General features: G+C 44.2%; 5 non-coding genes and 11 pseudogenes across 5 annotated transcripts; all 16 read right to left on the bottom strand.

Annotated features, from left to right (window-relative positions):
• Window positions 1-871: 871 nt before the first annotated feature.
• On the bottom strand, window positions 872-989 carry LOC140019360 (5S ribosomal RNA; annotated as a pseudogene).
• A 411-nt stretch (window positions 990-1,400) lies between these two features.
• Window positions 1,401-1,519, bottom strand: LOC140020910 (5S ribosomal RNA). The gene has a single exon (XR_011824880.1). It is a non-coding gene; the product is annotated as a 5S ribosomal RNA (ribosomal RNA).
• Window positions 1,520-2,446: 927 nt separating this feature from the next.
• Window positions 2,447-2,564, bottom strand: LOC140019358 (5S ribosomal RNA; annotated as a pseudogene).
• Window positions 2,565-3,489: 925 nt separating this feature from the next.
• On the bottom strand, window positions 3,490-3,607 carry LOC140019356 (5S ribosomal RNA; annotated as a pseudogene).
• Window positions 3,608-4,018: 411 nt separating this feature from the next.
• LOC140020899 (5S ribosomal RNA) lies at window positions 4,019-4,137 on the bottom strand. Its single transcript, XR_011824869.1, has one exon. It is a non-coding gene; the product is annotated as a 5S ribosomal RNA (ribosomal RNA).
• A 927-nt stretch (window positions 4,138-5,064) lies between these two features.
• Window positions 5,065-5,182, bottom strand: LOC140019355 (5S ribosomal RNA; annotated as a pseudogene).
• Window positions 5,183-6,109: 927 nt separating this feature from the next.
• On the bottom strand, window positions 6,110-6,227 carry LOC140019354 (5S ribosomal RNA; annotated as a pseudogene).
• A 927-nt stretch (window positions 6,228-7,154) lies between these two features.
• On the bottom strand, window positions 7,155-7,272 carry LOC140019353 (5S ribosomal RNA; annotated as a pseudogene).
• A 925-nt stretch (window positions 7,273-8,197) lies between these two features.
• LOC140019352 (5S ribosomal RNA) lies at window positions 8,198-8,315 on the bottom strand (annotated as a pseudogene).
• Window positions 8,316-8,726: 411 nt separating this feature from the next.
• Window positions 8,727-8,845, bottom strand: LOC140020888 (5S ribosomal RNA). The gene has a single exon (XR_011824858.1). It is a non-coding gene; the product is annotated as a 5S ribosomal RNA (ribosomal RNA).
• Window positions 8,846-9,772: 927 nt separating this feature from the next.
• LOC140019351 (5S ribosomal RNA) lies at window positions 9,773-9,890 on the bottom strand (annotated as a pseudogene).
• Window positions 9,891-10,817: 927 nt separating this feature from the next.
• On the bottom strand, window positions 10,818-10,935 carry LOC140019350 (5S ribosomal RNA; annotated as a pseudogene).
• Window positions 10,936-11,860: 925 nt separating this feature from the next.
• LOC140019349 (5S ribosomal RNA) lies at window positions 11,861-11,978 on the bottom strand (annotated as a pseudogene).
• A 411-nt stretch (window positions 11,979-12,389) lies between these two features.
• Window positions 12,390-12,508, bottom strand: LOC140020877 (5S ribosomal RNA). The gene has a single exon (XR_011824847.1). It is a non-coding gene; the product is annotated as a 5S ribosomal RNA (ribosomal RNA).
• Window positions 12,509-13,435: 927 nt separating this feature from the next.
• On the bottom strand, window positions 13,436-13,553 carry LOC140018546 (5S ribosomal RNA; annotated as a pseudogene).
• Window positions 13,554-13,964: 411 nt separating this feature from the next.
• LOC140020865 (5S ribosomal RNA) lies at window positions 13,965-14,083 on the bottom strand. Its single transcript, XR_011824835.1, has one exon. It is a non-coding gene; the product is annotated as a 5S ribosomal RNA (ribosomal RNA).
• Between the last annotated feature and the right edge of the window lie 300 nt (window positions 14,084-14,383).

Here is a 14,383-nt window from a genome sequence, read left to right as displayed (position 1 = left end):
GGCTTTTCTGGACCCGAATTCATTCTAAGCGTCAATTCATGAATTTCCTCTCATCCTTTTATTTATTTACTTTTATATTTTTTTCTTGTTGCTTTGCACCTTTTTTTTCCCTCGTCGCACAACTCTCAATTATCCTGAAATTGATCCTTCACGCTTGCGCTTATGCATTTGCGCCGACAACATTGACCGACGATCCGGGCTTCGATTCAGCCGTACCGTTCCTGACTTGTCTCGCGCCTTCAGATCCGCCTTCATGCTTCGATGAGAAGCAAAATATAAAGCAATCGTTCCGACGGAGCTAAATTACTACAGCATAAAGAACGAAGGGAAAATTTGGATTTCGAAACAAAAAAGGGAGGGGTGCAACACGAGGATTTCCCAGGGGGTCACCTAGGGGTGTCAACGGGCCGGATCCGGGCCGGAATTCTTTATTCCGGACCCGGACCCGGATCCGACCCGTTTACCCGACGGGTCTTTTATTCGGTGTTCCGGATCCGGACCCGGCGAGTCTCGGATCCGGGTCGGGTCTACCCGAACAAATTTGCCAAAATTTATAATTTCTAACAAAAAAGAGAAAAAGATATATTTGTAAACTAATTTCTAGCTAAAGCAAAGAAAAAACCAAATAAGAAAATAAATCAAATTGATTTTACTCAAATACATCATCCTAATCAAATTATATTGATAATATATATTTTTTATAAATTATTAAATCATTTATATCCGGATCCGGGTCTAGTACGGGTCGGAATACTATATTCCGTATCCGACCCGTTTTTTTGTTTGAAAAAACGGATCCGGATCCGGATAACGGAATTAAATCCCTACCCATACCAGCAAAAATTTCAGGGATCCGATCCGGATCCGGGTGTAGACCCGACCCGTTGACCGGCCTAGGGTCACCCATCCTAGTACTACTGTCGCCCAAGCACGCTTAACTTCGAAGTTCTGATGGGATCCGGTGCATTAGTGCTGGTATGATCGCACCCGCCATGTTCCTTTCGCTTTATTCTTTTAAACTGCCACGTCCTGTGAAGCAGTTTGGCTTTTCTGGACCCGAATTCATTCTAAGCGTCAATTCATGAATTTCCTCTCATCCTTTTATTTATTTACTTTTATATTTTTTTCTTGTTGCTTTGCACCTTTTTTTTCCCTCGTCGCACAACTCTCAATTATCCTGAAATTGATCCTTCACGCTTGCGCTTATACATTTGCGCCGACAACTTTGACCGACGATCCGGGCTTCGATCCAGCCGTACCGTTCCTGACTTGTCTCGCGCCTTCAGATCCGCCTTCATGCTTCGATAAGAAGCAAAATATAAAGCAATCGTTCCGACGGAGCTAAATTACTACAGCATAAAGAACGAAGGGGAAATTTGGATTTCGAAACAAAAAAGGGAGGGGTGCAACACGAGGACTTCCCAGGGGGTCACCCATCCTAGTACTACTCTCGCCCAAGCACGCTTAACTTCGGAGTTCTGATGGGATCCGGTGCATTAGTGCTGGTATGATCGCACCCACCATGTTCCTTTCGCTTTATTCTTTTAAACTGCCCCGTCCTGTGAAGCAGTGTGGCTTTTCTGGACCCGAATTCATTTTAAGCGTCAATTCAAGAATTTCCCCTCATTCTTTTATTTATTTACTTTTACATTTTTTTCTTGTTGATTTGCACCATTTTTTTTTCCCTCGTCGCGCAACTCTCAATTATCCTGAAATTGATCCTTCACGCTTGCGCTTATACATTTGCGCCGACAACTTTGACCGACGAACCGGGCTTCGATCCAGCCGTACCGTTCCTGACTTGTCTCGCGCCTTCAGATCCGCCTTCATGCTTCGATGAGAAGCAAAATATAAAGCAATCGTTCCGACGGAGCTAAATTACTACAGCATAAAGAACGAAGGGAAAATTTGGATTTCGAAACAAAAAAGGGAGGGGTGCAACACGAGGATTTCCCAGGGGGTCACCTAGGGGTGTCAACGGGCCGGGTCCGGGCCGGAATTCATTATTCCGGACCCGGACCCGGAGCCGACCCGTTTACCCGACGGGTCTTTTATTCGGTGTTCCGGATCCGGACCCGGCGAGTCTCGGATCCGGGTCGGGTCTACCCGAACAAATTTGCCGAAATTTATAATTTCTAACAAAAAAGAGAAAAAGATATATTTGTAAACAAATTTCTAGCTAATGCAAAGAAAAAACCAAATAAGAAAATAAATCAAATTGATTTTACTCAAATACATCATCCTAATCAAATTATATTGATAATATATATTTTTTATAAATTATTAAATCATTTATATCCGGATCCGGGTCTAATACGGGTCGGAATACTATATTCCGTATCCGACCCGTTTTTTTGTTTGAAAAAACGGATCCGGATCCGGATAACGGAATTAAATCCCTACCCATACCCGCAAAAATTTCAGGGATCCGATCCGGATCCGGGTGTAGACCCGACCCGTTGACCGGCCTAGGGTCACCCATCCTAGTACTACTGTCGCCCAAGCACGCTTAACTTCGAAGTTCTGATGGGATCCGGTGCATTAGTGCTGGTATGATCGCACCCGCCATGTTCCTTTCGCTTTATTCTTTTAAACCGCCACGTCCTGTGAAGCAGTTTGGCTTTTCTGGACCCGAATTCATTCTAAGCGTCAATTCATGAATTTCCTCTCATCCTTTTATTTATTTACTTTTATATTTTTTTCTTGTTGCTTTGCACCTTTTTTTTCCCTCGTCGCACAACTCTCAATTATCCTGAAATTGATCCTTCACGCTTGCGCTTATGCATTTGCGCCGACAACATTGACCGACGATCCGGGCTTCGATTCAGCCGTACCGTTCCTGACTTGTCTCGCGCCTTCAGATCCGCCTTCATGCTTCGATGAGAAGCAAAATATAAAGCAATCGTTCCGACGGAGCTAAATTACTACAGCATAAAGAACGAAGGGAAAATTTGGATTTCGAAACAAAAAAGGGAGGGGTGCAACACGAGGATTTCCCAGGGGGTCACCTAGGGGTGTCAACGGGCCGGATCCGGGCCGGAATTCTTTATTCCGGACCCGGACCCGGATCCGACCCGTTTACCCGACGGGTCTTTTATTCGGTGTTCCGGATCCGGACCCGGCGAGTCTCGGATCCGGGTCGGGTCTACCCGAACAAATTTGCCAAAATTTATAATTTCTAACAAAAAAGAGAAAAAGATATATTTGTAAACTAATTTCTAGCTAAAGCAAAGAAAAAACCAAATAAGAAAATAAATCAAATTGATTTTACTCAAATACATCATCCTAATCAAATTATATTGATAATATATATTTTTTATAAATTATTAAATCATTTATATCCGGATCCGGGTCTAGTACGGGTCGGAATACTATATTCCGTATCCGACCCGTTTTTTTGTTTGAAAAAACGGATCCGGATCCGGATAACGGAATTAAATCCCTACCCATACCAGCAAAAATTTCAGGGATCCGATCCGGATCCGGGTGTAGACCCGACCCGTTGACCGGCCTAGGGTCACCCATCCTAGTACTACTGTCGCCCAAGCACGCTTAACTTCGAAGTTCTGATGGGATCCGGTGCATTAGTGCTGGTATGATCGCACCCGCCATGTTCCTTTCGCTTTATTCTTTTAAACTGCCACGTCCTGTGAAGCAGTTTGGCTTTTCTGGACCCGAATTCATTCTAAGCGTCAATTCATGAATTTCCTCTCATCCTTTTATTTATTTACTTTTATATTTTTTTCTTGTTGCTTTGCACCTTTTTTTTCCCTCGTCGCACAACTCTCAATTATCCTGAAATTGATCCTTCACGCTTGCGCTTATACATTTGCGCCGACAACTTTGACCGACGATCCGGGCTTCGATCCAGCCGTACCGTTCCTGACTTGTCTCGCGCCTTCAGATCCGCCTTCATGCTTCGATAAGAAGCAAAATATAAAGCAATCGTTCCGACGGAGCTAAATTACTACAGCATAAAGAACGAAGGGGAAATTTGGATTTCGAAACAAAAAAGGGAGGGGTGCAACACGAGGACTTCCCAGGGGGTCACCCATCCTAGTACTACTCTCGCCCAAGCACGCTTAACTTCGGAGTTCTGATGGGATCCGGTGCATTAGTGCTGGTATGATCGCACCCACCATGTTCCTTTCGCTTTATTCTTTTAAACTGCCCCGTCCTGTGAAGCAGTGTGGCTTTTCTGGACCCGAATTCATTTTAAGCGTCAATTCAAGAATTTCCCCTCATCCTTTTATTTATTTACTTTTACATTTTTTTCTTGTTGATTTGCACCATTTTTTTTTCCCTCGTCGCGCAACTCTCAATTATCCTGAAATTGATCCTTCACGCTTGCGCTTATACATTTGCGCCGACAACTTTGACCGACGAACCGGGCTTCGATCCAGCCGTACCGTTCCTGACTTGTCTCGCGCCTTCAGATCCGCCTTCATGCTTCGATGAGAAGCAAAATATAAAGCAATCGTTCCGACGGAGCTAAATTACTACAGCATAAAGAACGAAGGGAAAATTTGGATTTCGAAACAAAAAAGGGAGGGGTGCAACACGAGGATTTCCCAGGGGGTCACCTAGGGGTGTCAACGGGCCGGGTCCGGGCCGGAATTCATTATTCCGGACCCGGACCCGGAGCCGACCCGTTTACCCGACGGGTCTTTTATTCGGTGTTCCGGATCCGGACCCGGCGAGTCTCGGATCCGGGTCGGGTCTACCCGAACAAATTTGCCGAAATTTATAATTTCTAACAAAAAAGAGAAAAAGATATATTTGTAAACAAATTTCTAGCTAATGCAAAGAAAAAACCAAATAAGAAAATAAATCAAATTGATTTTACTCAAATACATCATCCTAATCAAATTATATTGATAATATATATTTTTTATAAATTATTAAATCATTTATATCCGGATCCGGGTCTAATACGGGTCGGAATACTATATTCCGTATCCGACCCGTTTTTTTGTTTGAAAAAACGGATCCGGATCCGGATAACGGAATTAAATCCCTACCCATACCCGCAAAAATTTCAGGGATCCGATCCGGATCCGGGTGTAGACCCGACCCGTTGACCGGCCTAGGGTCACCCATCCTAGTACTACTGTCGCCCAAGCACGCTTAACTTCGAAGTTCTGATGGGATCCGGTGCATTAGTGCTGGTATGATCGCACCCGCCATGTTCCTTTCGCTTTATTCTTTTAAACTGCCCCGTCCTGTGAAGCAGTGTGGCTTTTCTGGACCCGAATTCATTTTAAGCGTCAATTCAAGAATTTCCCCTCATCCTTTTATTTATTTACTTTTACATTTTTTTCTTGTTGATTTGCACCATTTTTTTTTCCCTCGTCGCGCAACTCTCAATTATCCTGAAATTGATCCTTCACGCTTGCGCTTATACATTTGCGCCGACAACTTTGACCGACGAACCGGGCTTCGATCCAGCCGTACCGTTCCTGACTTGTCTCGCGCCTTCAGATCCGCCTTCATGCTTCGATGAGAAGCAAAATATAAAGCAATCGTTCCGACGGAGCTAAATTACTACAGCATAAAGAACGAAGGGAAAATTTGGATTTCGAAACAAAAAAGGGAGGGGTGCAACACGAGGATTTCCCAGGGGGTCACCTAGGGGTGTCAACGGGCCGGGTCCGGGCCGGAATTCATTATTCCGGACCCGGACCCGGAGCCGACCCGTTTACCCGACGGGTCTTTTATTCGGTGTTCCGGATCCGGACCCGGCGAGTCTCGGATCCGGGTCGGGTCTACCCGAACAAATTTGCCGAAATTTATAATTTCTAACAAAAAAGAGAAAAAGATATATTTGTAAACAAATTTCTAGCTAATGCAAAGAAAAAACCAAATAAGAAAATAAATCAAATTGATTTTACTCAAATACATCATCCTAATCAAATTATATTGATAATATATATTTTTTATAAATTATTAAATCATTTATATCCGGATCCGGGTCTAATACGGGTCGGAATACTATATTCCGTATCCGACCCGTTTTTTTGTTTGAAAAAACGGATCCGGATCCGGATAACGGAATTAAATCCCTACCCATACCCGCAAAAATTTCAGGGATCCGATCCGGATCCGGGTGTAGACCCGACCCGTTGACCGGCCTAGGGTCACCCATCCTAGTACTACTGTCGCCCAAGCACGCTTAACTTCGAAGTTCTGATGGGATCCGGTGCATTAGTGCTGGTATGATCGCACCCGCCATGTTCCTTTCGCTTTATTCTTTTAAACTGCCCCGTCCTGTGAAGCAGTGTGGCTTTTCTGGACCCGAATTCATTTTAAGCGTCAATTCAAGAATTTCCCCTCATCCTTTTATTTATTTACTTTTACATTTTTTTCTTGTTGATTTGCACCATTTTTTTTTCCCTCGTCGCGCAACTCTCAATTATCCTGAAATTGATCCTTCACGCTTGCGCTTATACATTTGCGCCGACAACTTTGACCGACGAACCGGGCTTCGATCCAGCCGTACCGTTCCTGACTTGTCTCGCGCCTTCAGATCCGCCTTCATGCTTCGATGAGAAGCAAAATATAAAGCAATCGTTCCGACGGAGCTAAATTACTACAGCATAAAGAACGAAGGGAAAATTTGGATTTCGAAACAAAAAAGGGAGGGGTGCAACACGAGGATTTCCCAGGGGGTCACCTAGGGGTGTCAACGGGCCGGGTCCGGGCCGGAATTCATTATTCCGGACCCGGACCCGGAGCCGACCCGTTTACCCGACGGGTCTTTTATTCGGTGTTCCGGATCCGGACCCGGCGAGTCTCGGATCCGGGTCGGGTCTACCCGAACAAATTTGCCGAAATTTATAATTTCTAACAAAAAAGAGAAAAAGATATATTTGTAAACAAATTTCTAGCTAATGCAAAGAAAAAACCAAATAAGAAAATAAATCAAATTGATTTTACTCAAATACATCATCCTAATCAAATTATATTGATAATATATATTTTTTATAAATTATTAAATCATTTATATCCGGATCCGGGTCTAATACGGGTCGGAATACTATATTCCGTATCCGACCCGTTTTTTTGTTTGAAAAAACGGATCCGGATCCGGATAACGGAATTAAATCCCTACCCATACCCGCAAAAATTTCAGGGATCCGATCCGGATCCGGGTGTAGACCCGACCCGTTGACCGGCCTAGGGTCACCCATCCTAGTACTACTGTCGCCCAAGCACGCTTAACTTCGAAGTTCTGATGGGATCCGGTGCATTAGTGCTGGTATGATCGCACCCGCCATGTTCCTTTCGCTTTATTCTTTTAAACCGCCACGTCCTGTGAAGCAGTTTGGCTTTTCTGGACCCGAATTCATTCTAAGCGTCAATTCATGAATTTCCTCTCATCCTTTTATTTATTTACTTTTATATTTTTTTCTTGTTGCTTTGCACCTTTTTTTTCCCTCGTCGCACAACTCTCAATTATCCTGAAATTGATCCTTCACGCTTGCGCTTATGCATTTGCGCCGACAACATTGACCGACGATCCGGGCTTCGATTCAGCCGTACCGTTCCTGACTTGTCTCGCGCCTTCAGATCCGCCTTCATGCTTCGATGAGAAGCAAAATATAAAGCAATCGTTCCGACGGAGCTAAATTACTACAGCATAAAGAACGAAGGGAAAATTTGGATTTCGAAACAAAAAAGGGAGGGGTGCAACACGAGGATTTCCCAGGGGGTCACCTAGGGGTGTCAACGGGCCGGATCCGGGCCGGAATTCTTTATTCCGGACCCGGACCCGGATCCGACCCGTTTACCCGACGGGTCTTTTATTCGGTGTTCCGGATCCGGACCCGGCGAGTCTCGGATCCGGGTCGGGTCTACCCGAACAAATTTGCCAAAATTTATAATTTCTAACAAAAAAGAGAAAAAGATATATTTGTAAACTAATTTCTAGCTAAAGCAAAGAAAAAACCAAATAAGAAAATAAATCAAATTGATTTTACTCAAATACATCATCCTAATCAAATTATATTGATAATATATATTTTTTATAAATTATTAAATCATTTATATCCGGATCCGGGTCTAGTACGGGTCGGAATACTATATTCCGTATCCGACCCGTTTTTTTGTTTGAAAAAACGGATCCGGATCCGGATAACGGAATTAAATCCCTACCCATACCAGCAAAAATTTCAGGGATCCGATCCGGATCCGGGTGTAGACCCGACCCGTTGACCGGCCTAGGGTCACCCATCCTAGTACTACTGTCGCCCAAGCACGCTTAACTTCGAAGTTCTGATGGGATCCGGTGCATTAGTGCTGGTATGATCGCACCCGCCATGTTCCTTTCGCTTTATTCTTTTAAACTGCCACGTCCTGTGAAGCAGTTTGGCTTTTCTGGACCCGAATTCATTCTAAGCGTCAATTCATGAATTTCCTCTCATCCTTTTATTTATTTACTTTTATATTTTTTTCTTGTTGCTTTGCACCTTTTTTTTCCCTCGTCGCACAACTCTCAATTATCCTGAAATTGATCCTTCACGCTTGCGCTTATACATTTGCGCCGACAACTTTGACCGACGATCCGGGCTTCGATCCAGCCGTACCGTTCCTGACTTGTCTCGCGCCTTCAGATCCGCCTTCATGCTTCGATAAGAAGCAAAATATAAAGCAATCGTTCCGACGGAGCTAAATTACTACAGCATAAAGAACGAAGGGGAAATTTGGATTTCGAAACAAAAAAGGGAGGGGTGCAACACGAGGACTTCCCAGGGGGTCACCCATCCTAGTACTACTCTCGCCCAAGCACGCTTAACTTCGGAGTTCTGATGGGATCCGGTGCATTAGTGCTGGTATGATCGCACCCACCATGTTCCTTTCGCTTTATTCTTTTAAACTGCCCCGTCCTGTGAAGCAGTGTGGCTTTTCTGGACCCGAATTCATTTTAAGCGTCAATTCAAGAATTTCCCCTCATCCTTTTATTTATTTACTTTTACATTTTTTTCTTGTTGATTTGCACCATTTTTTTTTCCCTCGTCGCGCAACTCTCAATTATCCTGAAATTGATCCTTCACGCTTGCGCTTATACATTTGCGCCGACAACTTTGACCGACGAACCGGGCTTCGATCCAGCCGTACCGTTCCTGACTTGTCTCGCGCCTTCAGATCCGCCTTCATGCTTCGATGAGAAGCAAAATATAAAGCAATCGTTCCGACGGAGCTAAATTACTACAGCATAAAGAACGAAGGGAAAATTTGGATTTCGAAACAAAAAAGGGAGGGGTGCAACACGAGGATTTCCCAGGGGGTCACCTAGGGGTGTCAACGGGCCGGGTCCGGGCCGGAATTCATTATTCCGGACCCGGACCCGGAGCCGACCCGTTTACCCGACGGGTCTTTTATTCGGTGTTCCGGATCCGGACCCGGCGAGTCTCGGATCCGGGTCGGGTCTACCCGAACAAATTTGCCGAAATTTATAATTTCTAACAAAAAAGAGAAAAAGATATATTTGTAAACAAATTTCTAGCTAATGCAAAGAAAAAACCAAATAAGAAAATAAATCAAATTGATTTTACTCAAATACATCATCCTAATCAAATTATATTGATAATATATATTTTTTATAAATTATTAAATCATTTATATCCGGATCCGGGTCTAATACGGGTCGGAATACTATATTCCGTATCCGACCCGTTTTTTTGTTTGAAAAAACGGATCCGGATCCGGATAACGGAATTAAATCCCTACCCATACCCGCAAAAATTTCAGGGATCCGATCCGGATCCGGGTGTAGACCCGACCCGTTGACCGGCCTAGGGTCACCCATCCTAGTACTACTGTCGCCCAAGCACGCTTAACTTCGAAGTTCTGATGGGATCCGGTGCATTAGTGCTGGTATGATCGCACCCGCCATGTTCCTTTCGCTTTATTCTTTTAAACTGCCCCGTCCTGTGAAGCAGTGTGGCTTTTCTGGACCCGAATTCATTTTAAGCGTCAATTCAAGAATTTCCCCTCATCCTTTTATTTATTTACTTTTACATTTTTTTCTTGTTGATTTGCACCATTTTTTTTTCCCTCGTCGCGCAACTCTCAATTATCCTGAAATTGATCCTTCACGCTTGCGCTTATACATTTGCGCCGACAACTTTGACCGACGAACCGGGCTTCGATCCAGCCGTACCGTTCCTGACTTGTCTCGCGCCTTCAGATCCGCCTTCATGCTTCGATGAGAAGCAAAATATAAAGCAATCGTTCCGACGGAGCTAAATTACTACAGCATAAAGAACGAAGGGAAAATTTGGATTTCGAAACAAAAAAGGGAGGGGTGCAACACGAGGATTTCCCAGGGGGTCACCTAGGGGTGTCAACGGGCCGGGTCCGGGCCGGAATTCATTATTCCGGACCCGGACCCGGAGCCGACCCGTTTACCCGACGGGTCTTTTATTCGGTGTTCCGGATCCGGACCCGGCGAGTCTCGGATCCGGGTCGGGTCTACCCGAACAAATTTGCCGAAATTTATAATTTCTAACAAAAAAGAGAAAAAGATATATTTGTAAACAAATTTCTAGCTAATGCAAAGAAAAAACCAAATAAGAAAATAAATCAAATTGATTTTACTCAAATACATCATCCTAATCAAATTATATTGATAATATATATTTTTTATAAATTATTAAATCATTTATATCCGGATCCGGTTCTAATACGGGTCGGAATACTATATTCCGTATCCGACCCGTTTTTTTGTTTGAAAAAACGGATCCGGATCCGGATAACGGAATTAAATCCCTACCCATACCCGCAAAAATTTCAGGGATCCGATCCGGATCCGGGTGTAGACCCGACCCGTTGACCGGCCTAGGGTCACCCATCCTAGTACTACTGTCGCCCAAGCACGCTTAACTTCGAAGTTCTGATGGGATCCGGTGCATTAGTGCTGGTATGATCGCACCCGCCATGTTCCTTTCGCTTTATTCTTTTAAACCGCCACGTCCTGTGAAGCAGTTTGGCTTTTCTGGACCCGAATTCATTCTAAGCGTCAATTCATGAATTTCCTCTCATCCTTTTATTTATTTACTTTTATATTTTTTTCTTGTTGCTTTGCACCTTTTTTTTCCCTCGTCGCACAACTCTCAATTATCCTGAAATTGATCCTTCACGCTTGCGCTTATGCATTTGCGCCGACAACATTGACCGACGATCCGGGCTTCGATTCAGCCGTACCGTTCCTGACTTGTCTCGCGCCTTCAGATCCGCCTTCATGCTTCGATGAGAAGCAAAATATAAAGCAATCGTTCCGACGGAGCTAAATTACTACAGCATAAAGAACGAAGGGAAAATTTGGATTTCGAAACAAAAAAGGGAGGGGTGCAACACGAGGATTTCCCAGGGGGTCACCTAGGGGTGTCAACGGGCCGGATCCGGGCCGGAATTCTTTATTCCGGACCCGGACCCGGATCCGACCCGTTTACCCGACGGGTCTTTTATTCGGTGTTCCGGATCCGGACCCGGCGAGTCTCGGATCCGGGTCGGGTCTACCCGAACAAATTTGCCAAAATTTATAATTTCTAACAAAAAAGAGAAAAAGATATATTTGTAAACTAATTTCTAGCTAAAGCAAAGAAAAAACCAAATAAGAAAATAAATCAAATTGATTTTACTCAAATACATCATCCTAATCAAATTATATTGATAATATATATTTTTTATAAATTATTAAATCATTTATATCCGGATCCGGGTCTAGTACGGGTCGGAATACTATATTCCGTATCCGACCCGTTTTTTTGTTTGAAAAAACGGATCCGGATCCGGATAACGGAATTAAATCCCTACCCATACCAGCAAAAATTTCAGGGATCCGATCCGGATCCGGGTGTAGACCCGACCCGTTGACCGGCCTAGGGTCACCCATCCTAGTACTACTGTCGCCCAAGCACGCTTAACTTCGAAGTTCTGATGGGATCCGGTGCATTAGTGCTGGTATGATCGCACCCGCCATGTTCCTTTCGCTTTATTCTTTTAAACTGCCACGTCCTGTGAAGCAGTTTGGCTTTTCTGGACCCGAATTCATTCTAAGCGTCAATTCATGAATTTCCTCTCATCCTTTTATTTATTTACTTTTATATTTTTTTCTTGTTGCTTTGCACCTTTTTTTTCCCTCGTCGCACAACTCTCAATTATCCTGAAATTGATCCTTCACGCTTGCGCTTATACATTTGCGCCGACAACTTTGACCGACGATCCGGGCTTCGATCCAGCCGTACCGTTCCTGACTTGTCTCGCGCCTTCAGATCCGCCTTCATGCTTCGATAAGAAGCAAAATATAAAGCAATCGTTCCGACGGAGCTAAATTACTACAGCATAAAGAACGAAGGGGAAATTTGGATTTCGAAACAAAAAAGGGAGGGGTGCAACACGAGGACTTCCCAGGGGGTCACCCATCCTAGTACTACTCTCGCCCAAGCACGCTTAACTTCGGAGTTCTGATGGGATCCGGTGCATTAGTGCTGGTATGATCGCACCCACCATGTTCCTTTCGCTTTATTCTTTTAAACTGCCCCGTCCTGTGAAGCAGTGTGGCTTTTCTGGACCCGAATTCATTTTAAGCGTCAATTCAAGAATTTCCCCTCATCCTTTTATTTATTTACTTTTACATTTTTTTCTTGTTGATTTGCACCATTTTTTTTTCCCTCGTCGCGCAACTCTCAATTATCCTGAAATTGATCCTTCACGCTTGCGCTTATACATTTGCGCCGACAACTTTGACCGACGAACCGGGCTTCGATCCAGCCGTACCGTTCCTGACTTGTCTCGCGCCTTCAGATCCGCCTTCATGCTTCGATGAGAAGCAAAATATAAAGCAATCGTTCCGACGGAGCTAAATTACTACAGCATAAAGAACGAAGGGAAAATTTGGATTTCGAAACAAAAAAGGGAGGGGTGCAACACGAGGATTTCCCAGGGGGTCACCTAGGGGTGTCAACGGGCCGGGTCCGGGCCGGAATTCATTATTCCGGACCCGGACCCGGAGCCGACCCGTTTACCCGACGGGTCTTTTATTCGGTGTTCCGGATCCGGACCCGGCGAGTCTCGGATCCGGGTCGGGTCTACCCGAACAAATTTGCCGAAATTTATAATTTCTAACAAAAAAGAGAAAAAGATATATTTGTAAACAAATTTCTAGCTAATGCAAAGAAAAAACCAAATAAGAAAATAAATCAAATTGATTTTACTCAAATACATCATCCTAATCAAATTATATTGATAATATATATTTTTTATAAATTATTAAATCATTTATATCCGGATCCGGTTCTAATACGGGTCGGAATACTATATTCCGTATCCGACCCGTTTTTTTGTTTGAAAAAACGGATCCGGATCCGGATAACGGAATTAAATCCCTACCCATACCCGAAAAAATTTCAGCGATCCGATCCGGATCCGGGTCTAGACCCGACCCGTTGACAGGCCTAGGGTCACCCATCCTAGTACTACTGTCGCCCAAGCACGCTTAACTTCGGAGTTCTGATGGGATCCGGTGCATTAGTGCTGGTATGATCGCACCCGCCATGTTCCTTTCGCTTTATTCTTTTAAACTGCCACGTCCTGTGAAGCAGTTTGGCTTTTCTGGACCCGAATTCATTCTAAGCGTCAATTCATGAATTTCCTCTCATCCTTTTATTTATTTACTTTTATATTTTTTTCTTGTTGCTTTGCACCTTTTTTTTCCCTCGTCGCACAACTCTCAATTATCCTGAAATTGATCCTTCACGCTTGCGCTTATACATTTGCGCCGACAACTTTGACCGACGATCCGGGCTTCGATCCAGCCGTACCGTTCCTGACTTGTCTCGCGCCTTCAGATCCGCCTTCATGCTTCGATGAGAAGCAAAATATCAAGCAATCGTTCCGACGGAGCTAAATTACTACAGCATAAAGAACGAAGGGGAAATTTGGATTTCGAAACAAAAAAGGGAGGGGTGCAACACGAGGACTTCCCAGGGGGTCACCCATCCTAGTACTACTCTCGCCCAAGCACGCTTAACTTCGGAGTTCTGATGGGATCCGGTGCATTAGTGCTGGTATGATCGCACCCGCCATGTTCCTTTCGCTTTATTCTTTTAAACTGCCCCGTCCTGTGAAGCAGTGTGGCTTTTCTGGACCCGAATTCATTTTAAGCGTCAATTCAAGAATTTCCCCTCATCCTTTTATTTATTTACTTTTACATTTTTTTCTTGTTGATTTGCACCATTTTTTTTTCCCTCGTCGCGCAACTCTCAATTATCCTGAAATTGATCCTTCACGCTTGCGCTTATACATTTGCGCCGACAACTTTGACCGACGATCCGGGCTTCGATCCAGCCGTACCGTTCCTGACTTGTCTCGCGCCTTCAGA

Source organism: Coffea arabica, chromosome 11c (genome assembly GCF_036785885.1).
Source record: "Coffea arabica cultivar ET-39 chromosome 11c, Coffea Arabica ET-39 HiFi, whole genome shotgun sequence".
Taxonomy (NCBI): domain Eukaryota; kingdom Viridiplantae; phylum Streptophyta; class Magnoliopsida; order Gentianales; family Rubiaceae; genus Coffea; species Coffea arabica.
Note: the sequence above shows the minus strand (reverse complement) of the source record. Positions and strands in the feature narration are given on the sequence as shown.